Source organism: Panulirus ornatus, chromosome 13 (assembly GCF_036320965.1).
Source record: "Panulirus ornatus isolate Po-2019 chromosome 13, ASM3632096v1, whole genome shotgun sequence".
NCBI lineage: Eukaryota > Metazoa > Arthropoda > Malacostraca > Decapoda > Palinuridae > Panulirus > Panulirus ornatus.
Genome location: NC_092236.1, coordinates 42,730,655 through 42,756,265, shown reverse-complemented (window position 1 = coordinate 42,756,265; position 25,611 = coordinate 42,730,655). Strand labels below are relative to the sequence as shown.

The following is a 25,611-nucleotide window of genomic DNA, read 5'->3' as shown; positions in this document are numbered from 1 at the left end:
TTGTAAATTTTCTTTGGATAAACACTACATTTTAGATGATTTTCAGGTGAAGATCCAGAATCTTTATTCATACTATTTCTTAACAGTATTTTCTTTACAAATATAGAGGGAACATCATTCACTTCCGTTTGAATGATTTAATTACTGTTATCTCAAACGAGCCATCTTGAGTTTACAGTCACCTGTTTCCAGTGTATTTTCTAAATATTCTATAAGCTCTAATGAAAGTATAAGGGAATTTTCTATAGCTACGACTCATGCTCATCTTTTCTTAATATCACTATACTCGCAGTATCAACCACTTTTAACGCTGTTGGAGTTTACGGAAAATGATTTGTTACTTTACCATTCCAGGCATTCAACCTGCAAGAGATCATAGCTCGATTGTAGAGAGTTCGCATCGCATGTGAAAGACCCCGGATGTGATGAAAAGCACCTCCATTATCAATGGGATTGGCTGCAGATGATAGAGAGATAGTTTAGAATGATATGTACAGTAATAGAACTTTAGAGCATTTTGATAATAATCATGAAGACGATATGAAGACGATCATGAAGACGATATGAAGTGCAATGAAATTCAAATGTAAAATGGAAGCAAAAAATCTATTTCCTGTCAAGTAAATTTTCTTTTCTTAATTTTGTTTACCAATGTTGCAGATGAATATCTACTTCATTAAGACAGATTTTATTTATTAGTAGATTACTTACCCGAGCTTGACTTTACAGCCAAATGTTTAGAGTTAAGTTTTTGAATGCCCTCTAAGCTTTAATAAGAGTATCAGGTCCTAATGAATAGCTGAGAGTTATATCTCAGGTTTCTCCCAGTAAAATCATAAATTCTCAAAGCATAATACAGGATCATTACGCTCCATGTTTCAGTCATTTTGAAAATATGGAGGATCATATAGGAAACTGGAAAGCTATGATAAATTAGATAGCTTTAAATTTTTCTTAATTGCGCCGACTCTTAAAATGACTGAAAACCGTATCATATCTTTTCATTACCAAATTTTGAATGTAATCATACAAGAATTAGGTGATAGTAATTTCACCTATAGAACATATATTCTGTGTCTTAATTGTACTGAGAGTCCTTTTACTGAATCAATTGTAAGCAACTTATTGCAAAGTGAAGCGTGTGTGTAACGATTATACAAAATACACTTTTTACAGAAAAATGAAACGAGAGGGTAATTTCAATTTATCTCTGTAATGTGGAGAAATAAGACTTTAGATGATTCTGACAATGTGCGATATCATGAAGCTTTTATATTGAACGTAACGAAAACTGAAAATTGATGAATGAATTCCGTTTTGATATAAAGACGAAGCTAGATTTTCTTGTCTTGTAAATTTTCTTTACGCAAACTACAAATCTTTATATGATTCTCAGTTTATGATTCAGAATTTTCATTATTTCAATTCTTAATGGTGTCTTTTTACAGATATTAACAAGTATTATTCACTTTCCTATGAAAAATTTTCGTTACTGTTGCTACCTTAAACGCGCCATGTTGAATTTACATTTACCAATTTTCAATTAAGTCTTTAAATATTCTATAAGCTCTATTGAAAATATCAGTAAATTTTCTAAAGCTACGAGTTATATTCAGCTTTTCTCAATATCACTATGTTCGTAATTTCAGCCATTTTTAACGCCGATAGAGTTTATGGAAAATGATAAGTTACTATACTATTCCAGGCATTTATACTGCAAGAGATTACAACTCAATTATAGAGGGATAGCTTCCCAGGTGAAGGGCCCTGGATTCGATGACAAGCCCCACCATTATCATGTAGATTAACCGCAGATGGTAGAGTTATCGCTTAGAATGAAATGTACAGAAAGAGAACTTTAGAGCATTTTGATAATGAAAAGGATTATGAAAACGATATAAAGTGCAGTAAAACACGAATGGAAAAGGAAAGAAGAAATGTATTTGCTATCAGGCAAATTTTCTTTTCTTTATTTAGTTTGCCAATATTGCAGATGAATCTTTTACTTCCAAAATTGGTAGACTTTTTTTTTGGTAATTTACTTACCCAAAAGTGAAATAGTAGCCAACTGTATATGGTTAAGATTTTGAATGCTCTGTGAGCTCTATAATATCTGCGAAAACATTTATTTTGTGGAGATGAGGGCCATCGATCCTCGTACCTCTCGCATGCTAAGAGGCACTCTACCATCTGAGCCACATTTCCATGCCGAATATCCAAATCAGGAATATTCACTTGCAAAGAGGACACTCTTCCACTGAAGTACACCCACTTTGTATATTTGAAGACTAAGGTAACTAAGACATCTTTTAATTTTTCTCGAATTGCACCAACTCTTAAAATGACTGACAACCGTATCATATTTTTCATAATCATATCTTGAATGTAATTATACTAGATATAATCAATTGCAGTTTCATGTATAGAACATGAATTTTGTAACTTTATCGAACTTACAGCCCATTTTCTGTGTTAATTCTAAGCAGTTTACTGCAAAGTGAAAATTGTGTGGGTTGATTATAGGAAATATAGTCCATGCAGAAAATGAAAGCAAAGTTCAGTTTCAAGAGATTTATATAATGTGGAGAAATAGGACTTTAGATGATACTGACATAGGGCAATATTAAGAAGATGTTAGATGGAACTTAACGAAAACTAAATATTGAAGAATGAATATGGGTTTCATATTAAGAACAAGATAAAATTTCCTACCTTGTTTTTTGTTTATTTGGATAAACAGTAAATGATTAGATGATTTTCAGTTTAAGATCCAGAATCTTCATTTATCATATTACTTAGCAGTATTTTCATTATAAAGATAGAGGAAATATCGCTCAATTCCGTATGAATAATTTTTGTTACTTTTCCTTTAAACGCGCCAACTTAAGTTTACAGTCACGAATTTCCAATCAATCCTTTAACTGTTCTATATGCTCCAAAGAAATTATCAGGAAATATTCTATAGCTACGATTTATATTCAGCTTTCATCAATATCACTGTGCTCGCATTTTCATCTATTTTTAACGCTGATGGAGTTTACGGAAAATGATTTGTTACTCTACCATCCCAGGAATTTAACCTTCAAGAGATTATAACTCGATGGTAGATAGTTTGCTTCGCATGTGAAAGGTCCCGGGTGTGATGAAAATCACCTCCATTATCATAGGGATTGGGCGCAGATGATAAAGTGATTATTTAGAGTGAAATGCAGAGAAATAAAACTCTAGAGATTACGAAGATGATATGAAGTGCCGTAAAATTCAAATGTAGAAGGGAAAAATATATATTTCCTGTCATTTAAACTTTTTTTTGTTAATTTTTTTATCAATGTTCCAAAAGAATGTCTGACTTTCTTGAGACGTAGATCATTATTAATAGTAAATTACTTACCCCAACTTGACTTTGCATCCAAATGTCTAAAGTTAAGTTTTTGAATTCCCTCTAAGCTTTAGTAAGAGTATCAGGTACTAATGAATAACTGAGATTTATATATATGGTTTCTTCCGGTAAAATCATACGTTTTCAAAGCATAATAAAGGATCATTACGCTCCCAGTTTCAGTCATTTTGAAAATTGAATGATCACACAGAAAAATTTAAGTTACTTTAGCTATGAAGGTATTAAATCTACAAGTGGGTGTAGCTCATTCGTAGAGCGTTTACTTTGTATGTGAAAGGCCCCGGGTTCAATTCCCGGTACCTCCACCGCCATTAAAACTCACTTCAAATGTTAAAGCGCTCGCCTAGCATGCAAGAAGTATCTGGATCAATGTGCAAGATCTCAAAAAACCTAACTAGTTTTTGCTCGTATATGCTATAGTAGTAAAATGTGTTCACTTCTTTCAAATGTTGGTTACCATTTCACTAGCCCCTTAGACGGACCTCAATTACCATATGCATCATAATAGTTTTGCTTCATAACAGTTTAAGCCGTATAATGCAACCGTTGTGTCTGGTCGAAGTGGTGGGTGATATGATAACAGGCAAGTCATGGTGATCTGTGAGAGATTTTCCTGGTAGAACGTATAACTCCAAAAATATTATTTTGTGGAGATGCAAGGCTTCGATCCTTGTACCTCTCGCATGCTAAGCGGGCGCTCTACAATCTGAGCTACATCCCCATGCCGAATATCCAAATCAGGACTTTTCACTTGCAAAGAGGACTCTGTTCCACTGAAGTACACCCACCTTGTATATATGAAGGCTAAGGAAACTAAGACATTTTTGAATTTTTCTCGAATCGAACCAACACTTAAAATGACTGACAAGCGTATCATATTTTTCTTAACTATATTTTGAATGTGATTATACTAGAGGTAATGAACTGTATTTTCATCTATAGTACATGAATTTTGTATCTTGATTAAACTTACGGCCCATTTTCTGCACAGTGAAGATTGTGTGTGTTGATTATAGTAGATATAGTTCATGCAGAAAAATGAAAGGAAAGTTCAGTTTCAAGAGATAATGTAATGTGGAGAAATAAGACTTTAGATAATACTGCCATAGGGCGATATTACGAAGATTTTGAATGGAACGCAACGAAAACTAAACAATGAAGAACAAGATAGAATTTTCTACCTTGTTTTTTTTCCTCTTTGGATAAACAGTAAATCTTTAGATGATTTTCAGTTTAAGATCCAGAATCTTCATTTATTATATTACGTAGCATTATTCTCATTACAAAGACAGAGGAAATATCGTTCAGTTCCGTATGAATAATCTTGTTTCTTTTGCTTTAAACGCACCATCTTAAGTTTACTATCACCAATTTCCAATCAAATCTTTTACTGATCAAGTTGCTTTAAAGAAATTATCAGAATATATTCTATAGCTTCTATTCATATTCACCTTTTATCAATATCCCTTTGTTCGCATTTTCACCTATTTTCAACGCTGATGTAGTTTATGGAAAATGATTTGTTACTCCACCATCCCAGGCATTTAACCTGCAAGAGATCATAACTCGATGGTAGATAGTTTGCTTTGCATGTGAAAGTCCCCAGGTGTGATGAAAAGCACTTCCATTATCATAGGGACTTCCCACAGATGATAAAGTGATTATTTAGAATGAAATGTACAGAAATAAAACTCTAGAGCATTTTGATGATGATAAGGATGACAAAGACGATATGAAGAGCAGTAAAATTGAAATATAGAACTGAAAAAACAATATTTCCTGTCATGTAATCTTTCTTTTGTTAAATTTTTTACCAATATTCCAAAAGAATGTTTTACTTTCTTGAGACGTAGATTTTTTTTTCTAGTAAATTACTTAAACTAACGATTTTGTATCCAAATGTCTAAAGTTAAGTTTTTGAATTCCCTCTAAGCTTTAGTAAGAGTATCAGGTCCGAATGAACGACTGAGATTTATATATCTGGTTTCTTCCAGTAAAATCATGTTTTCAAAGCATAATAAAGGATCATTACTCTCCCAGTTTCAGTCATTTTGAAAATTGGATGATCACACAGAAAAATTTAAGTTACTTTAACTATCCAGGTATTAAATCTATAAGTGGTGTAGTTCCGTGGTAGAGCGTTCGCTTTGCATGTGAAAGGCCCCTGGCTCAATCCCCGGCACCTCCATCGCAATTCAAACTCACTTTAAGTGTTAAAGCGCTCGCGTAGCATGCAAGAACTGTCTGTCTCTAATGTGCAAGATCTCAAAAACTTAGCTAATTTTTGAACAATATGCTATACTAGTAAAATGTGTTCTCTTCTTTCATATGGTAGATAGGTTGCTCTGCATGTGAAAGGCTCCGGGTGTGATGAAAAGCACTTCCATTATCATAGGGATTGGCCGCAGATGATAAAGTGATTATTTTGAATGAAATGTACAGAAATATAACTTTAGAGAATCTGATGAGAATAACGATTACGAAGACGTTGTGAACTGCAATAAAATTCAGATATAGATTGGAAAATAATATATTTCCTGTCATGGAGATTTTCTTTTGTTAATTTGTTACCAATGGTCCAAAAGAATGTTTTACTTTCTTGAGACGTAGATTTTTTTTAGTAGTAAATTACTTACCCCAACTTGACTTTCCATCCAAATGTCTAAAGTTAAGATTTTTAATACCCTTTAAGCTTTTGTAAGAGTATCAGGTCCTAATGAATAGGTGAGATTTATATATCTGGTTTTTCCCAGTAAAACTATAAGTTTTCAAAGCATAATAAAGGATTATTACGCTTCCAGTTTCAGTCATTTTGAAGATAGGATGATCGCATAGAATATTGTAAGTTACTTTAGCTATGCAAATATTAAATCTACAAGTGGGTGTAGCTCAGTGGTTGTTCTATTTGTATGTGAAATGCCTCCCGGCTCAATCCTAGGTACCTCCATAGCCATTAAAATTCACTTCAGATGTCAAAGCGTTCGCTTAGCATGCAAGAAGTATCTGGATCAATGTGCAAGATCTCAAAAACGTAACTAATTTTTGCAAGTATATGCTATAGTCGTAAAATGTGTTCAGTTCTTTCAAATGTAGGTTACCATTTCACTAGCTCCTTATACGGACCATATGCATCATAATAGTTTTTCCTCAGAACAGTTTAAGCCGTATAATGCAACCGTTGTGTCTGGAGTAGGTGGTGGGTCATATGACAACAGGCAAGCCATGGTGATCTGTGAGAGATTTTCCTAGTACAAGGTATAACTCCAAAAATATTTCTTTGTGGAGATGCGCGGCATCGATCCTCGTATCTCTCGCATGCTAAGCGAGCGCTCTACCATCTGAGCTACATCCCCATGCCGAATATCCAAAGCAGGACTTTTCACTTGCAAAGAGGACTCTCTGCCACTGAAGTACACCCACCTTGTTTATTTGAAAGCTGAGGAAAACCTGAGACCCCCCCCCCCCCCCCCCCCCCCCCCCCCCCCCCCCCCCCCCCCCCCCCCCCCCCCCCCCCCCCCCCCCCCCCCCCCCCCCCCCCCCCCCCCCCCCCCCCCCCCCCCCCCCCCCCCCCCCCCCCCCCCCCCCCCCCCCCCCCCCCCCCCCCCCCCCCCCCCCCCCCCCCCCCCCCCCCCCCCCCCCCCCCCCCCCCCCCCCCCCCCCCCCCCCCCCCCCCCCCCCCCCCCCCCCCCCCCCCCCCCCCCCCCCCCCCCCCCCCCCCCCCCCCCCCCCCCCCCCCCCCCCCCCCCCCCCCCCCCCCCCCCCCCCCCCCCCCCCCCCCCCCCCCCCCCCCCCCCCCCCCCCCCCCCCCCCCCCCCCCCCCCCCCCCCCCCCCCCCCCCCCCCCCCCCCCCCCCCCCCCCCCCCCCCCCCCCCCCCCCCCCCCCCCCCCCCCCCCCCCCCCCCCCCCCCCCCCCCCCCCCCCCCCCCCCCCCCCCCCCCCCCCCCCCCCCCCCCCCCCCCCCCCCCCCCCCCCCCCCCCCCCCCCCCCCCCCCCCCCCCCCCCCCCCCCCCCCCCCCCCCCCCCCCCCCCCCCCCCCCCCCCCCCCCCCCCCCCCCCCCCCCCCCCCCCCCCCCCCCCCCCCCCCCCCCCCCCCCCCCCCCCCCCCCCCCCCCCCCCCCCCCCCCCCCCCCCCCCCCCCCCCCCCCCCCCCCCCCCCCCCCCCCCCCCCCCCCCCCCCCCCCCCCCCCCCCCCCCCCCCCCCCCCCCCCCCCCCCCCCCCCCCCCCCCCCCCCCCCCCCCCCCCCCCCCCCCCCCCCCCCCCCCCCCCCCCCCCCCCCCCCCCCCCCCCCCCCCCCCCCCCCCCCCCCCCCCCCCCCCCCCCCCCCCCCCCCCCCCCCCCCCCCCCCCCCCCCCCCCCCCCCCCCCCCCCCCCCCCCCCCCCCCCCCCCCCCCCCCCCCCCCCCCCCCCCCCCCCCCCCCCCCCCCCCCCCCCCCCCCCCCCCCCCCCCCCCCCCCCCCCCCCCCCCCCCCCCCCCCCCCCCCCCCCCCCCCCCCCCCCCCCCCCCCCCCCCCCCCCCCCCCCCCCCCCCCCCCCCCCCCCCCCCCCCCCCCCCCCCCCCCCCCCCCCCCCCCCCCCCCCCCCCCCCCCCCCCCCCCCCCCCCCCCCCCCCCCCCCCCCCCCCCCCCCCCCCCCCCCCCCCCCCCCCCCCCCCCCCCCCCCCCCCCCCCCCCCCCCCCCCCCCCCCCCCCCCCCCCCCCCCCCCCCCCCCCCCCCCCCCCCCCCCCCCCCCCCCCCCCCCCCCCCCCCCCCCCCCCCCCCCCCCCCCCCCCCCCCCCCCCCCCCCCCCCCCCCCCCCCCCCCCCCCCCCCCCCCCCCCCCCCCCCCCCCCCCCCCCCCCCCCCCCCCCCCCCCCCCCCCCCCCCCCCCCCCCCCCCCCCCCCCCCCCCCCCCCCCCCCCCCCCCCCCCCCCCCCCCCCCCCCCCCCCCCCCCCCCCCCCCCCCCCCCCCCCCCCCCCCCCCCCCCCCCCCCCCCCCCCCCCCCCCCCCCCCCCCCCCCCCCCCCCCCCCCCCCCCCCCCCCCCCCCCCCCCCCCCCCCCCCCCCCCCCCCCCCCCCCCCCCCCCCCCCCCCCCCCCCCCCCCCCCCCCCCCCCCCCCCCCCCCCCCCCCCCCCCCCCCCCCCCCCCCCCCCCCCCCCCCCCCCCCCCCCCCCCCCCCCCCCCCCCCCCCCCCCCCCCCCCCCCCCCCCCCCCCCCCCCCCCCCCCCCCCCCCCCCCCCCCCCCCCCCCCCCCCCCCCCCCCCCCCCCCCCCCCCCCCCCCCCCCCCCCCCCCCCCCCCCCCCCCCCCCCCCCCCCCCCCCCCCCCCCCCCCCCCCCCCCCCCCCCCCCCCCCCCCCCCCCCCCCCCCCCCCCCCCCCCCCCCCCCCCCCCCCCCCCCCCCCCCCCCCCCCCCCCCCCCCCCCCCCCCCCCCCCCCCCCCCCCCCCCCCCCCCCCCCCCCCCCCCCCCCCCCCCCCCCCCCCCCCCCCCCCCCCCCCCCCCCCCCCCCCCCCCCCCCCCCCCCCCCCCCCCCCCCCCCCCCCCCCCCCCCCCCCCCCCCCCCCCCCCCCCCCCCCCCCCCCCCCCCCCCCCCCCCCCCCCCCCCCCCCCCCCCCCCCCCCCCCCCCCCCCCCCCCCCCCCCCCCCCCCCCCCCCCCCCCCCCCCCCCCCCCCCCCCCCCCCCCCCCCCCCCCCCCCCCCCCCCCCCCCCCCCCCCCCCCCCCCCCCCCCCCCCCCCCCCCCCCCCCCCCCCCCCCCCCCCCCCCCCCCCCCCCCCCCCCCCCCCCCCCCCCCCCCCCCCCCCCCCCCCCCCCCCCCCCCCCCCCCCCCCCCCCCCCCCCCCCCCCCCCCCCCCCCCCCCCCCCCCCCCCCCCCCCCCCCCCCCCCCCCCCCCCCCCCCCCCCCCCCCCCCCCCCCCCCCCCCCCCCCCCCCCCCCCCCCCCCCCCCCCCCCCCCCCCCCCCCCCCCCCCCCCCCCCCCCCCCCCCCCCCCCCCCCCCCCCCCCCCCCCCCCCCCCCCCCCCCCCCCCCCCCCCCCCCCCCCCCCCCCCCCCCCCCCCCCCCCCCCCCCCCCCCCCCCCCCCCCCCCCCCCCCCCCCCCCCCCCCCCCCCCCCCCCCCCCCCCCCCCCCCCCCCCCCCCCCCCCCCCCCCCCCCCCCCCCCCCCCCCCCCCCCCCCCCCCCCCCCCCCCCCCCCCCCCCCCCCCCCCCCCCCCCCCCCCCCCCCCCCCCCCCCCCCCCCCCCCCCCCCCCCCCCCCCCCCCCCCCCCCCCCCCCCCCCCCCCCCCCCCCCCCCCCCCCCCCCCCCCCCCCCCCCCCCCCCCCCCCCCCCCCCCCCCCCCCCCCCCCCCCCCCCCCCCCCCCCCCCCCCCCCCCCCCCCCCCCCCCCCCCCCCCCCCCCCCCCCCCCCCCCCCCCCCCCCCCCCCCCCCCCCCCCCCCCCCCCCCCCCCCCCCCCCCCCCCCCATTTTTTTGAAAGTTGGAAGATCACACAGAAAAATTTATGTTACTTTAGCTATCCAGGTATTAAATCTACAAGGGGGTGTAGCTCAGTGGTAGAGCGTTCGCTTTGCATGTGAAAGGCCCCGGGTTCAATCCCCGGCACCTCCATAGCAATTGAAACTCACTTCAGATGTAAAAGCGCTCGCTTAGCATGCAAGAGGTGTCTGGGTCAATGTGCAAGATCTCAAAAACGTAACTAATTTTTGCAAGAATATGCTATACTAGTAAAATGTGTTCTCTTCTTTCACATGGTAGATAGGTTGCTTTTCATGTGAAAGGCCCCTGGTGTGATGAAATGCACTTTCATTATCATAGGGATTCGCCGAAGATGATGAAGTGATTATTTAGAATACAATGTACAGGAATAAAACTATATAGTATTTTGATAATAATAACGATTACGAAGATGTTGTGAAGTGCAATAAAATTTAAATGTAGAATGGAAAAAAAATATATTTCCTGTCATGTAAATTTTCATTTGTTAATTTGTTTACCAATGTTCCAAAAGAATGTTTTACTTTCTTGAGAAGTAGATTTTTTTTTACTAGTCAATTACTTACCCCAACTTAACTTTGCATCCTAATGTCTAAAGGTAAATTTTTGAATGCCCTCTAAGCTTTAGTAAGAGTATCAGGTCCTAATGAATAAGTGAGATTTTTATCTTTGTTTTCTCCCAGAAAATTCATAAGTTTTCAAAGCATAATAAAGGATCATTACGCTTCCAGTTTCAATCATTTTGAAATCAGGATGTTCACACAGAAAATTGTAAATTACTTTAGCTATGCAAATATTAAATCTACAAGTGGGTGTAGCTTAGTGGTAGAGCGTTCAATTTGCATTTGAAAGACCCCGGGTTCAATCTGGTACCTCCATTGCCATTGAAATTCACTTCAAATGTTAAAGCGCTCGCTTAGTATGCAAGAAGTATCTGGAAGATCAAAAACGTAACTAATTTTTGCAAGTATATGCTATAGTAGTAAAATGTGTTCACTTCTTTCAAATGTAGCTTACCATTTCACTAGCTTCTTAGACGGACAATTACCATTTGCATCATAATAGTTTTGCCTCAGAACAGTTTAATTCGCATAATGCAACCGTTGTGTCTGGTCGAAGTGGTGGGTGATATGATAACAGGCAAGCCTTGGTGATCTGTGAGAGATTTACCTGGTAGAACGTATAACTCCAAAAATGTTTCTTTGTGGAGATGCGAGGCATCGATCCTCGTACCTCTCGCATGCTAAGCGAGCGCTCTACCATCTGAGCTACATCCCCATGCCGAATATCCAAATCAGGACTTTTCACTTGCAAAGAGGACTCTCTTCCACTGAAGTACACCCTCCTAGTTTATTTGAAGGCTAAAGTAACTAAGACATCTTTGGATTTTTCCCGAATTGCATCAACTCTTAAAATGACTGAGAACCGAATCATGTTTTTTCTTAACCATATTTTGAATGTGATTATACTAGAGGTAATGAACTGTATTTTCATCTATAGTACATGAATTTTGTATCTTGATTAAACGTACGGCCCATTTTCTGCAAAGTGAAGATTGTGTGGGTTGATTATAGAAAAAATGAAAGGAAAGTTCAGTTTTAAGAGATAATGTAATGTGGAGAAATAAGACTGTAGATGATACTGCCATAGGGCAATACAAAGAAGATTTTAAAAGGAACGTAACGAAAACTAAATATTAAGGAACAAGATGGAATTTCCTACCTTTTTTTTCTCTTTGGATAAACAGTAAATGTTTAGATGATTTTCAGTTTAAGATCCAGAATCTTCATTCATTATATTACTTAACTGTGTTTTCATGCAAAGATAGAGGAAATATCGTTCACTTCCGTATGAATAATTTTTGTTACTTTTGCTTTAAACGCGCCATCTTAAGTTTACAGTCACCAATTTCCAATCAATTCTTTAACTGTTCTCTATGCTCTAAAGAAATTATCAGGAAATATTCTATAGCTACTATTTATATTCAGCTTTTACCAATATCACTTTGCTCGCATTTTCACCTATTTTTAACGCTGATGGAGTTTATAGAAAATGATTTTTTACTCTACCATCCCAGGTATTTAACCTGCAAAAGATTATAACTCGATGGTAGACAGTTTGCTTTGCTTGAGAAAGTCCCTGGGTGTGATGAAATGCACTTTCATTATCATAGGGATTCGCCGAAGATGATGAAGTGATTATTTAGAATGAAATGTACATAAATAAAACTATAGAGCATTTTGATAATAATAAGGATTACGAAGACGATATGAAGTGCAGTAAAATTCAAATGTAGAAGAGAAAAAGAATATATTTCCTGTCATGTGAACTTTCTCTTGTTGATTTTTTACCAATGTTCCAAAAGAATGTTTTACTTTCTTGGGACGAAGGTTTTTTTTTTTACTAGTAAATTACTTACACCAACTTGACTTTGCATCGAAATGTCTAAAGTTAAGTTTTTGAATTCCCTCTAAGCTTTAGAAAGAGTATCAGGTCCTAATGAATAACTGAGATTTATATATCTGGTTTCTTCCAGTAAAATCATGTTTTCAAAGCATAATAAAGGATCATTACGCTCCCAGTTACAGTCATTTTGAAAGTTGGAAGATCACACAGAAAAATTTATGTTACTTTAGCTATCCAGGTATTAAATCTACAAGGGGGTGTAGCTCAGTGGTAGAGCGTTCGCTTTGCATGTGAAAGGCCCCGGGTTCAATCCCCGGCACCTCCATAGCAATTGAAACTCACTTCAGATGTAAAAGCGCTCGCTTAGCATGCAAGAGGTGTCTGGGTCAATGTGCAAGATCTCAAAAACGTAACTAATTTTTGCAAGAATATGCTATACTAGTAAAATGTGTTCTCTTCTTTCACATGGTAGATAGTTTGCTTTTCATGTGAAAGGCCCCTGGTGTGATGAAAAGCACTTCCATTATCATAGGGATTGGCCGCAGATGATAAAGTGATTATTTAGAATACAATGTACAGGAATAAAACTATATAGTATTTTGATAATAATAACGATTACGAAGATGTTGTGAAGTGCAATAAAATTTAAATGTAGAATGGAAAAAAAATTATATTTCCTGTCATGTAAATTTTCATTTGTTAATTTGTTTACCAATGTTCCAAAAGAATGTTTTACTTTCTTGAGAAGTAGATTTTTTTTTACTAGTCAATTACTTACCCCAACTTAACTTTGCATCCTAATGTCTAAAGGTAAATTTTTGAATGCCCTCTAAGCTTTAGTAAGAGTATCAGGTCCTAATGAATAAGTGAGATTTTTATCTTTGTTTTCTCCCAGAAAATTCATAAGTTTTCAAAGCATAATAAAGGATCATTACGCTTCCAGTTTCAATCATTTTGAAATCAGGATGTTCACACAGAAAATTGTAAATTACTTTAGCTATGCAAATATTAAATCTACAAGTGGGTGTAGCTTAGTGGTAGAGCGTTCAATTTGCATTTGAAAGACCCCGGGTTCAATCTGGTACCTCCATTGCCATTGAAATTCACTTCAAATGTTAAAGCGCTCGCTTAGTATGCAAGAAGTATCTGGAAGATCAAAAACGTAACTAATTTTTGCAAGTATATGCTATAGTAGTAAAATGTGTTCACTTCTTTCAAATGTAGCTTACCATTTCACTAGCTCCTTAGACGGACTTCAATTACCATATGCATCATAATAGTTTTGCCTCAGAACAGTTTAATTCGCATAATGCAACCGTTGTGTCTGGTCGAAGTGGTGGGTGATATGATAACAGGCAAGCCATGGTGATCTGTGAGAGATTTTCCTGGTACAACGTATAACTCCAAAAATATTTCTTTGTGGAGATGCGAGGCATCGATCCTCGTACCTCTCGCATGCTAAGCGAGCGCTCTACCATCTGAGCTACATCCCCATGCCGAATATCCAAATCAGGACTTTTCACTTGCAAAGAGGACTCTCTTCCACTGAAGTACACCCACCTAGTTTATTTGAAGGCTAAGGTAACTAAGACATCTTTGATTTTTCTCGAATTGCAGCAACTCTTAAAATGACTGAGAACCGAATCATATTTTTTCTTAACCATATTTTGAATGTGATTATACTAGAGGTAATGAACTGTATTTTCATCTATAGTACATGAATTTTGTATCTTGATTAAACTTACGGCCCATTTTCTGCAAAGTGAAGATTGTGTGGGTTGATTATAGGAGATATAGTTCATGAAAAATGAAAGGAAAGTTCAGTTTCAAGAGATAATGTAATGTGGAGAAATAAGACTTTAGATGATACTGCCATAGGGCGATATTAAGAAGATTTTAAATGGAACGTAACGAAAACTAAACATTAAGGAACAAGATAGAATTTCCTACCTTTTTTTTCTCTTTGGATAAACAGTAAATGTTTAGATGATTTTCAGTTTAAGATCCAGAATCTTCATTTATTATATTACTTAGCAGTATTTTCATGCAAAGATAGAGGAAATATCGTTCACTTCCGTATGAATAATTTTTGTTACTTTTGCTTTAAACGCGCCATCTTAAGTTTACAGTCACCAATTTCCAATCAATTCTTTAACTGTTCTCTATGCTCTAAAGAAATTATCAGGAAATATTCTATAGCTACTATTTATATTCAGCTTTTACCAATATCACTTTGCTCGCATTTTCACCTATTTTTAACGCTGATGGAGTTTATAGAAAATGATTTTTTACTCTACCATCCCAGGTATTTAACCTGCAAAAGATTATAACTCGATGGTAGACAGTTTGCTTTGCTTGAGAAAGTCCCTGGGTGTGATGAAATGCACTTTCATTATCATAGGGATTCGCCGAAGATGATGAAGTGATTATTTAGAATGAAATGTACATAAATAAAACTATAGAGCATTTTGATAATAATAAGGATTACGAAGACGATATGAAGTGCAGTAAAATTCAAATGTAGAAGAGAAAAAGAATATATTTCCTGTCATGTGAACTTTCTCTTGTTGATTTTTTTTCCAATGTTCCCAAAAGAATGTTTTACTTTCTTGGGACGAAGGTTTTTTTTTGTTACTAGTAAATTACTTACACCAACTTGACTTTGCATCGAAATGTCTAAAGTTAAGTTTTTGAATTTCCTCTAAGCTTTAGAAAGAGTATCAGGTCCTAATGAATAACTGAGATTTATATATCTGGTTTCTTCCAGTAAAATCATGTTTTCAAAGAATAATAAAGGGTCATTGCGCTCCAGTTACAGTCATTTTGAAAGTTGGAAGATCACACAGAAAAATCTATGTTACTTTAGCTATCCAGGTATTAAATCTACAAGGGGGTGTAGCTCAGTGGTAGAGCGTTCGCTTTTTCATGTTTTTTACTAGAAAATTACTTACACCAACTTGACTTTCCATCCATATGTCTAAAGTTTTTGAATTCCCTTTAAGCTTTAGAAAGAGTATCAGGTCCTAATGAATAATTAATATTTATATATCTTGTTTCTTTCAGCAAAATCATTTTTTCAAAGCATAATAAAGGATCATTACGCTCCCAGTTAGTCATTTTGAAAATTGGATGATCACACAGAAGAATGTAAGTTACTTTAGCTATCCAGGTATTGAATCTACACGGGGGTGTAGCTCAGTGGTAGAGCGTTCGCTTTGCATGTGAAAGGCCCCGGGTTCAATCCCCGGCACCTCCATAGCAATTGAAACTCACTTCAAATGTTAAAGCGCTCATTTAGCATGCAAGAAGTGTCTGAATCAATGTGCCAGATCTCAAAAACGCAGCTAATTTATGCAACAATATGCTATACTAATAAAATATGTTCTCTTCTTTCACATGGTAGATGGTTTGCTTTACATGTGAAAGACCCCGGGTGTGATGAAAAGCACTTCCATTATCATAGGGATGGCCGCAGACGATAAAGTTATTATTTAGAATGAAATATACAGAAATAAAACTTTACAGTATTTTGATAATAATAACGATTACAAAGACGTTTTGAAGTGCAATACAATTCAAATGTAGAATGGAAAAAAAATATATTTCCTGTCAGGTAAAGTTTCTTTTGTTAATTTGTTTACCAATGTTCCAAAAGAATGTTTTACTTTCTTGAGACGTAGATTTTTTTTTACTAGTAAATTACTTACCCCAATTTGACTTTGCATCCAAATGTCTAAAGTTAAGTTTTTGAATGCCCTCTAAGCTTTAGTAAGAGTATCAGGTCCTAATGAATAGGTGAGATTTTTATATCTGGTTTCTCGCAGTAAAATCATAAGTTTTCAAAGGATAATAAAGGATCATTACGCTTCCAGTTTCAGTCATTTTGAAAATAGGATGATCGCATAGAAAATTGTAAGTTACTTTAGCTATGCAAATATTGAATATACAAGTGGGTGTAGCTCAGTGGTAGAGCGTTCCTTTGCATGTGAAAGACCCCGGGCTCAATCCTTGGTACCTTCATTGCCATTGAAAGTCACTTCAAATGTTAAAGCGCTCGTTTAGCATGCAAGAAGTATCTGGATCAATGTGCAAGATCTGAAAAAAGTAACTAATTTCTGCAAGTATATACTATAGTAGTAAAATGTGTTCACTTATTTTAAATGTAGGTTACCATTTCACTAGGTCCTTAGACGGACTTCAATTACCATATGCATCATAATGGTTTTGCCTCAGAAAAGTTTAAGCCGCATAATGCAAACGTTGTGTCTGGTCGAAGTGGTTGGTGATATGATAACAGGCAAGTCATGGTGATCTGTGAGAGATTTTTCTGGTACAACGTATAACTCCGGAAATATTTCTTTGTGGAGATGCGAGGCATCGATCCTCGTACCTCTCGCATGCTAAGCGAGAGCTCTACCATCTGAGCTACATCCCCATGCCGAATATCCAAATCAGGACTTTTCACTTGCAAAGAGGACTCTCTTCCACTGAAGTACACCCACCTTGTTTATTTGAAGGCTGAGGTAACTAAGACATCTTTGAATTTTTCTCGAATTGAAGCAACTCTTAGAATGACTGAGAACCGTATCATATTTTTTCTTAACCATATTTTGAATGTGATTATAGTAGAGGTAATGAACTGTATTTTCATCTATAGTACATGAATTTTGTATCTTGATTAAACTTACGCGCCATCTTAAGTTTACAGTCAACAATTTCCAATCAATTCTTTAACTGTTCTGTATGCTCTAAAGAAATGATCAGGAAGTATCCTATAGCTACAATTCATATTCAGCTTTTATCAATATCACTTTGCTCGCATTTTCACCTATTTCTAACGCTGATGGAGTTTATGGAAAATGATTTGTTACTCTACCATCCAAGGCATTTAACCTGCAAGAGATTATAACTCGATGGTAGATAGTTTGCTTTGCATGTGAAAGTCCCTAGGTGTGATGAAAAGCCCTTCCATTATCATAGGGATTCACCGTAGATGATAAAGTGATTATTTAGAATGAAATGTACAGAAATAAAAGTATAGAGCATTTTGATAATAATAAGAATTACGAACACGATATGAAGTGCAGTAAAATTCATATGTAGAAGGGAAAAGAAATATATTTCCTGTCATGTAAACTTTCTTTTGTTAATTTTTTTTACCAATGTTCCAAAACAATGTTTTACTTTCTTAAGACGAAGATTTTCTTTTTACTAGTAAATTACTTACACCAACTTGACTTTGCATCGAAATGTCTAAAGTTAAGTTTTTGAATTCCCTGTAAGCTTTAGTAAGAGTATCTGGTCCTAATGAATAACTGAGATTTATATATATGGTTTCTTCCAGTAAAATCATGTTTTCAAAGCATAATAAAGGATCATTACGCTCCCAGTTAGAGTCATTTTGAAAATTGGATGATCACATAGAAGAATTTAAGTTACTTTAGCTATCCAGGTATTAAATCTATAAGGGGGTGTAGCTCAGTGGTAGAGCGTTCGCTTTGCATGTGAAAGGCACCGGGTTCAATCCCCGGCAACCACATAGCAATTGAAACTCACTTCAAATATTAAAGCGCTCGCTTAGCATGCAAGAAGTGTCTGGATCAATATGCAAGATCTTAAAAACTTAGCTAATTTTTGCAACAATATGCTATACTAGTAAAATGTGTTCTCTTCTTTCACATGGTAGATAGTTTGCTTTGCATGTGAAAGGCTCCGGGTGTGATGAAAAGCACTTCCATTATCATAGGGATTGGCCGCAGATGATAAAGTGATTATTTAGAATGTAATGTACAGAAATAAAACTTTAGAGCATTTTGATAATAATAACAATTTCGATGACGTTGTGAAGTGCAATAAAATTCAAATGTAGAGTGGAAAAAAAAATATATTTCCTGTCATGTAAATTATCTTTTGTTAATTTGTTTACCAATAATCCAAAAGAATGTTTTACTTTCTTGGACGTAGATTTTTTTTACTAGTAAATTACTTACCCCAACTTGACTTTGCATACAAATGTCTAAAGTTAAGTTTTTGAATGCACTCTAAGCTTTAGTAAGAGAATCACGTCCTAATGAATAGGTTAGATTTTTATATCTGGTTTCTCCCAGTAAAATCAAAAGATATCAAAGCATAATAAAGGATCATTACGCTTCCAGTTTCAGTCATTTTTAAATAGGATGATTACATAGAAAATTGTAAGTTACTTTAGCTATGCAAATCTTTGATCTACAAGTGGGTGTAGCTCAGTGGTACAGCGTTCAATTTGCATGTGAAAGATCCCGGGTTCAATCCTCCATCGCCATTGTAATTCACTTCGAATGTTAAAGCGCTCGCTTAGCATGCAAGAAGTATCTGGATCAATGTGCAAGATCTGAAAAACGTAACTAATTTCTGCAAGTATATGCTATAGTAGTAAAATGTGTTCACTTCTTTTAAATGTAGGTTACCATTTCACTAGCTGCTTAGACGGACGTTAATTACCATATGCTTCTTAATAGTTTTGCCTCAAAACAGTTTAAGACGCATAATGCAACCGTTGTGTTTGGTCGAAGTGGTGGGTGATATGATAGCAGGCAAGCCATGGTGATCTGTGAGAGATTTTCCTGGTACAACGTATAACTCCAGAAATATTTCTTTGTGGAGATGCGAGGCATCGATCCTCGTACCTCTCGCATGCTAAGCGAGCGCTCTACCATCTGAGCTACATCCCCATGCTGAATGTCCATATCAGGACTTTTCACTTGCAAAGAGGACTCTCTTCCACTGAAGTACACCCACTTAGTTTATTTGAAGGTTAATGTAACTAAGACATCTTTGAATTTTTCTCGAATTGCAGCAACTCTTGAAATGACTGAGAGCCGTATCATATTTTTTCTTAAACACATTTTGAATGTGATTTTACTAGAGGTATTGAACTGTATTTTCATCTATAGTACATGAATTTTGTATCTTGATTAAACGTACGGCCCATTTTCTGCAAAGTGAAGATTGTGTTGGTTGATTATAGGAGATATAGTTCATGCAGAAAAATGAAAGGAATGTTCAGTTTCAAGAGATAATGTAATGCGGAGAAATAAGACTTTAGATGATACCGCCATAGGGCGATATTAAGAATATTTTAAATGGAAACGTAACAAAACTAAACATTGAAGAACAAGATAGAATTACCTACCTTTTTTTTCTCTTTGGATAAACAGTAAATCTTTAGATGATTTTCAGTTTAAGATCCAAAATCTTCATTTATTTCATTACTTAGCAGTATTGTCATTACAAAGATAAGGAAATATCGTTCACTTCTGTATGAATAATTTTTGTTACTTTTGCTTTTAACGTGCCATCTTAAGTTTACAGACACCAATTTCCAATGAATTCTTTAACTGTTCTATATGCTCTAAAGAAATGATCAGGAAATATTTTATAGTTACTATTCATAGTCAGCTTTTATCAATATCACTTTTCTCGTATTTTCACCTATTTTTAACGCTGATGGAGTTTATGGAAAATGTTTTGTTACTTTACCCTCCCAGGCATTTAACCTGCAATAGCCTATAACTCGATGGTAGATAGTTTGCTCTGCATGTGAAAGTCCCCAGGTGTGATGAAAAGCACTTCTATTATCATAGGGATTCGCCGCAGATGATAAAGTGATTATTTAGAATGAAATGTACAGAAATAAAAGTCTAGAGCATTTTGATAATAATAAGGATTACGAAGACGATATGAAGTGCAATAAGATTCAAATGTAGAAGGGAAAAAAATATATTTCCTGTCATGTAAAGTTTCTTTTGTTGATTTTTTTTACCAATGTTCCAAAAGAATGTTTTACTTTCTTGAGACGAAGATTTTCTTTTTACTAGTAAATTACTTACACCAACTTGACTTTGCATCCAAATGTCTGAAGTTAAGTTTTTGAATTTCCCTAAGCTTCAGTAAGAGTATCAGGTCCTAATGAATAATTGAGATTTATATATCTGGTTTCTTCCAGTAAAATCATGTTTTCAAAGCATAATAAAGGATCATTACGCTCCCAGTTAGTCATTTTGAAAATTGGATGATCACACAGAAGAATGTAAGTTACTTTAGCTATCCAGGTATTAAATCTACACGGGGGTGTAGCTCAGTGGTAGAGCGTTCGCTTTGCATGTGAAAGGCCCCGGGTTCAATCCCCGGCACCTCCATAGCAATTGAAACTCACTTCAAATGTTAAAGCGCTCGCTTAGCATGCAAGAAGTGTCTGGATCAATGTGCAAGATCTCAAAAGGGTAGCTAATTTTTGCAACAATATGCTATACCAGTAAAATGTGTTCTCTCCTAGATTTTCTTGCCTTGTAAACTTATTTTCAATTATACAGAAAATTTCAGATGATTCTCTTTTTCAGATCCGGAATCTTTATTCATTTCAATTCTTACCAGTATCCTTTTACAAATATTGTACAAACATTATTCACTTCCCAATGAATAAATTTAGTTACTCTTTATTTAAACACGTCATGTTGAGTTTACAGTCACCACTTTCCAATAAGTCTTTCAATGTTCTATAAGATCTATTGAAAATATCAGCAAACTATCTGTAGCTACGAGTTATAATCACCTTTTCTTAATATCACTATGTTCGCAGTTTCATCCACTTTTAACGATGATGGAGATTATGGAAGATGATAAGTTACTATAGCATCCAAGGCATTTTTCATGCAAGATGGTAGAGTCATCGCTTAGAATGTAATGTACATAAATAGAACTTTAAAGCATTTTGATGATAAAAGAGAATATGACGACAATATATTTTGCAGTAAAATTCAAATGTAAAATGCAAAAAAAATATATCTGCTCCCATATGAATTTTCTTTTCTTCATTTTCTTTGCCAATGCTGTCGAGGAATCTTTTACCTCCTTAAGTCGTAGATTTTTTACTAGTAATTTCCTTATCCCAAACTGAATTTACAGCCAATTGTATATAGTCAACTTTCTGTATATCCTGTAAGCTCTAGTAAAAGTATCAGTTATATATATCAGGTTTCTCCCAGATAAATCATAAATTTCCAAAGTTTAATAAAGGATTATTATGCTCGTAGTTTCAGTCACTTTAAAAATTGGAGGATCATATAGAAAACGATAAGTTACTTTACCTATCCAGACATCAAATTTGTGAGGGGTTGCAGTTCCGTAGTAGAGTGTTCGCCTTGCATGTGACAAAACCCGAGGTTCGGTCCCCTGCACCTCAATGGTCATTAGAATTTACTTCAAATGATAAAGCGCTCGCTTAGCATGCAAGCGTGATTGGATCAATATGCCGCATCGCAAAAAGATGACTGATTTTTGCTGCTATATACTATACTAGTAAAATGGATTCCACTACTTTCACATGTAGGTTACCATTTCACAAGCCACAGAGAGGGACCTCATGAACGATATTCATAATAACAGTTTTCCATCAGAGCAGTTTAAACCACATAATGATGGTTATGTCCGGTGGAGGTGGTGGGTGATATGATAACCCGCAAGTCACGGTGGTTTGGTATAGATTTTCCTGGTACAACGTATAACTGCAAAGATACTTATTTTCTGGAGGTGCGGGGCATCGATCCCCGTACGTCTCGCAAGTTAAGCTAGTGCTCTAACATCTTAGCTAGATCCCCATGCCGAATATTCAATTCAGGGCTTTTCACTTGCAAAGAGAACGTATTCCCACCGAAGCACACTCATCTTGTATATTGGAAGGCTAAGGTAACTAAGACATCTTTTTTTTTTTTTTCCGAATTGCACCGTCTCTTAAAATGATTGAAAACCGCATCATGTTTTTTCATAATCATATTTTCAATGTAATGATGCAAGAATTGATCAAGAGTATTTTCATCTATAAAATATAAATTGTGTGTCTTAACTGAACTTACAGTCCATGTACTGAGTTGAATGTAAACAGTTTACTACAAAGTGAATCTTGTGTGGGATGATTATAGGAAATAGAGATCATGCAGAAAAAAGAAACGAAAGGGCAATTTCAATAGATTCATGTAATGTGGGGAAATAAGACTTTAGATGATAATGACAAATGGTGATATTATGAAGATTATATAGGGAACATAACGAAAACTAAGAATTGGAGAATGAATATCGTTTTCATATTATGAAGAACATAGGATTTCTTGCTTTGTAAATTTTCTTTGGATAAGCAGCAAATTTTATATGATTCTCAGTTTAAGATCCAGAATCTTCTTTTATTTTCTAAGTTTTTTTTTTTTTTTACAAATATTGAACAAATATCATTTAGCTATGTACGAATAATTTTGGTTACTCTTACTTTAAACGTGCCAACTTGAGCTTACAGTCACTAATTTCCAAATAATCCGGTAAATGTTCTATAAGTTCTCGTGAATATATCATGAAATTTTCTATAGCTACGATTCGTATTCATCTTTTCTTATTATCACTATGCTCGCAGTTTCAGCCATTTTTAACGATGATGGAGTTTATGGAAAATGATATGTTACTTTAACATCCCAGCCATTTAACCTACAAGAGATTATAACTCGATTGTAGAGAGTTCGCGTTGCATGTGAAAGGCCCCGGGTATGATGAAAACCGCCTACATTATCATGGGGATTCACCGCAGATGATGGAGTCATTGCTTAGAATGAAATGTACAGAAAAAGAACTTTAGAGCAATTCAATAATAAAAAGGATTTTGAAGACACTATGAAGTGTAGTAAAATTCAAATGGAAAATTGAAAGCAAACATGTATTTGATGTTAGGTAAATTTTCTTTCTCTTATTTTGTTTACCATTGCTGCAGAAGAATCTTTTCCTTCCTTAAATGGTAGATTTCTTTTACTGGTAATTCACTTACCCCGATATTAAATTTACAGCCAACTGTATATAGTTAAGAAGATTTTAAATGGAACGTAATGATAACTAAAAATTGAAAGATGAATATCGTTTTCATATTAAGAACAAGAGCGAATTTCCTACCTTGTTTTTTTCTTTGGATAAACAGTAAAATTTAGATGATTTTTAGTTTAAAATCCAGAGTCTTCACTTATTTCTTAAAAGTATTTTCTTTACAAATATAGAGCAAATATCGTTCATTTCCTTATGAATGATTTTTGTTACCTTTGCTTTAAACGCGCCATCTTAAGTTTACAGTCAACAATTTCCAATCAGTTCTTTAAATGTTCTATGAGCTCCAAAGAAAATATCAGGAAATTTTCTATACGTACGATTCATATTCAGCTTTTATCGATATCACTATGCTTGCATTTCACCTATTTTTAACGGTGATGGGGTTTATGGAAAACTATTTATCACTTTATAATCCCAGGCATTTAACCTGCAAGAGATTGTTACTCGATTTTAGATACTTTGCTTTGATTATAGGCCCTGGGTGTGCTGAAAAGCACTTGCATAATCATGGGGATTGGCCGCATATGATAGAGTGATTATTGAAAATGAAATGTACAGAAATTAAACTTTAGAGCATTTTGATAATAATAAGGATCACGAAGACGATATGAAGTGCAGTAAAATTCAAATGTAGAATGGAAAGAAAAAATATATTTCCTGTCATGTAAATTTTCGTTTGTGATTTTGTTTACCAATGTTCTAAAAGAAAGTTTTACTATGTAGCTCAGTGTTAGAGCGTTCGCTTTGCATGTGAAAGGCCCCGGGTTCAATCCCCGGCATCTCCATAGCCATTGAAATTCACTTCAAATGTTAAAGCGCTCGCTTAGCATGGAAGAAGTATCTGGCTCAATGTGCAAGATCTCAAAAACGTAACTAATTTTTGCAACTATGTGCTATATTAGTAAAATGTGTTAACTTCTTTCACATGTAGGTTACCATTTCACTAGCCACTTAGACGGACCTCAATTACCATATGCATTATAACAATTTCGCTTGAGAACAGTTTAAACCGCCTAATGCAACTGTTGTGTCTGGTCGAATTGGTGGGTGATATGATAACAGGCAAGTCATGGTTATCTGCCAGAGATTTTCCTGGTACAACGTATAACTCCAAAAACATTATTTTGTGGAGATGCGAAGCATCGATCCTCGTACCTCTTGCATGTTAAGCGAACACTATTCCATCTGAACCACATCTCCATGCCGAATATCGAACTCATTGCATTTCACTTGCAAAGCGAACACTCTTTTGGTGTCTTACCCCACCTTGTATATTGGGAGGCTATGAAAAATAAGTTATTTTTTAATTTTTCTTGCGCCGACTCTTAAAATGGCTGAAAGCTGCATCATATTTCTTCATAACCTATTTTCAGTGCAATCATACAAGAATTGATTGATTGCGTTTTCATCTATAGAACATAAATTCTTGAGTTTACATTCACAAGTTTCCAATATATTCCCTAAATGTTCTATAAGCTCAAAGGAAAATATCATGGAATTTTCTACAGGTACGCTTCATTTTCAGTTTTTCTCAGTATCAATATGTTCGCAGTTTCAGCCACTTTTAAAGCTGACCGAGTTTATGGAAAATGATATATTACTTTACCATCCCAGGCATTTAGCCTCCAAGAGATTTGAAGTCGATTGTAGAGAATTCGCATTACATGTGAAAGGCCCCAGGTGTGATGAAAAGCACCTCCATTATCGTGGGGATTGGCCGCAGATGATAGAGTAATCGTTTAGAATGAAATGTACAGAAATAGAGCGTTAGAGCATTTCGATGATAATGAGGATTGTAAAGAAGATATGAAGTGCAGTAAAATTAAATGGTAAAATGGAAAAAAAGAATTATATTTCCCGTCGTTAATTTTCTTTTCTTTATTTCTTTTACCATTGATGCGGAAGAATATTTCCTGTATTAAAACGTGGATTTATTTTACTAATAAATTACTTACCCGAGCTTGACTTTACAGACAAATGTATACAGTTAAGTTTTTGAATAACCTCTAAGCTTTAGTAAGAGTATCAGGTCCTAATGAATAGCTGTGAGTTATATATCAGGTTTCTCCCGAAATTTTCGCAGCTATATACTACACTAGTAAAATGTGTTCCACTAAATTCTCATGTAGGTTACCATTTCACAAGCCACATAGAGGGACCTCAGTAACCATATTCAGAATAACAGTTTTACCTCCCTCAGGAAATTTCAGGAAATTTTCTATAGATACAATTCATATTCAGTTTTTCCCAATATCACTATGCATGCACTTTCGGCCATTTTTAACGTTAATGGAATTTATGGAAAATGATACTTTACTTTATCATCCCAGGCATTAACCTGCAAGAGATTATAACTCGATTGTAGAGAGTTCGCTTTTCATGTGAAAGGCCCCAGGTGTGATGAAAAGCAGCTACTTTATCATGGGGATTGACCGCACAT

At 41.7% G+C, this 25,611-nt stretch overlaps 9 non-coding genes across 9 annotated transcripts; 5 read left to right on the top strand and 4 right to left on the bottom strand.

The window, feature by feature from the left end:
* Positions 1–9,911: 9,911 nt before the first annotated feature.
* Positions 9,912–9,983, top strand: TRNAA-UGC (transfer RNA alanine (anticodon UGC)). Its single transcript has one exon. It is a non-coding gene; the product is annotated as a tRNA-Ala (tRNA).
* A 1,091-nt stretch (positions 9,984–11,074) lies between these two features.
* Positions 11,075–11,147, bottom strand: TRNAA-AGC (transfer RNA alanine (anticodon AGC)). Its single transcript has one exon. It is a non-coding gene; the product is annotated as a tRNA-Ala (tRNA).
* Positions 11,148–12,528: 1,381 nt separating this feature from the next.
* TRNAA-UGC (transfer RNA alanine (anticodon UGC)) lies at positions 12,529–12,600 on the top strand. The gene has a single exon. It is a non-coding gene; the product is annotated as a tRNA-Ala (tRNA).
* A 1,095-nt stretch (positions 12,601–13,695) lies between these two features.
* Positions 13,696–13,768, bottom strand: TRNAA-AGC (transfer RNA alanine (anticodon AGC)). The gene has a single exon. It is a non-coding gene; the product is annotated as a tRNA-Ala (tRNA).
* Positions 13,769–15,459: 1,691 nt separating this feature from the next.
* On the top strand, positions 15,460–15,531 carry TRNAA-UGC (transfer RNA alanine (anticodon UGC)). Its single transcript has one exon. It is a non-coding gene; the product is annotated as a tRNA-Ala (tRNA).
* A 1,106-nt stretch (positions 15,532–16,637) lies between these two features.
* Positions 16,638–16,710, bottom strand: TRNAA-AGC (transfer RNA alanine (anticodon AGC)). The gene has a single exon. It is a non-coding gene; the product is annotated as a tRNA-Ala (tRNA).
* A 1,032-nt stretch (positions 16,711–17,742) lies between these two features.
* Positions 17,743–17,814, top strand: TRNAA-UGC (transfer RNA alanine (anticodon UGC)). The gene has a single exon. It is a non-coding gene; the product is annotated as a tRNA-Ala (tRNA).
* Positions 17,815–18,912: 1,098 nt separating this feature from the next.
* TRNAA-AGC (transfer RNA alanine (anticodon AGC)) lies at positions 18,913–18,985 on the bottom strand. The gene has a single exon. It is a non-coding gene; the product is annotated as a tRNA-Ala (tRNA).
* A 1,395-nt stretch (positions 18,986–20,380) lies between these two features.
* Positions 20,381–20,452, top strand: TRNAA-UGC (transfer RNA alanine (anticodon UGC)). The gene has a single exon. It is a non-coding gene; the product is annotated as a tRNA-Ala (tRNA).
* Positions 20,453–25,611: the final 5,159 nt, after the last annotated feature.